The sequence below is a fragment of the Arachis ipaensis genome, chromosome B05 (assembly GCF_000816755.2).
Source record: "Arachis ipaensis cultivar K30076 chromosome B05, Araip1.1, whole genome shotgun sequence".
Classification (NCBI taxonomy): domain Eukaryota; kingdom Viridiplantae; phylum Streptophyta; class Magnoliopsida; order Fabales; family Fabaceae; genus Arachis; species Arachis ipaensis.
Genome location: NC_029789.2, coordinates 15110948 through 15111460, shown reverse-complemented (window position 1 = coordinate 15111460; position 513 = coordinate 15110948).

Here is a 513-nt window from a genome sequence, read left to right as displayed (position 1 = left end):
GATAAAAAAAAATATATTACCTTCGGATTTATTGGGAAAAAAATTCGATGGTAACGAGCTTTAGAATTTCGCAATTAAAGGTTTATATCCGCAGGTAATTGGCGGTGGACAAAAAAATCCGATGATAGCATAGTTATCGGTAGTATTTATACTGTTATACTAATCTGGTCGATACAGATGCACACGCGGAAGAGTTTTAAAATAGGACAAATTAAACTCAATAATCGATGTGTCCAGATTTTAAGAAGGTCGAAAATTTAAATATATTTTCAAATCTTCAAAAATTTAAATGTCTACAGATCAAAAAATCAAAAATTAATTTATCTTTTTTTTCTTATAATTTTGTCTTTATTGTTTCTTTTTGGCATATAACTCCTACTTCTTATTTATTCTATTTTTAATTTTATCACTTTGTGATGTCTGCTCTTTAATTTTGGATTTTTTTTATTTTCTATTATTTATGAAATATATATTTGCCTTTAGAAAAAAAATCTTTAGAAAAATATATTACCA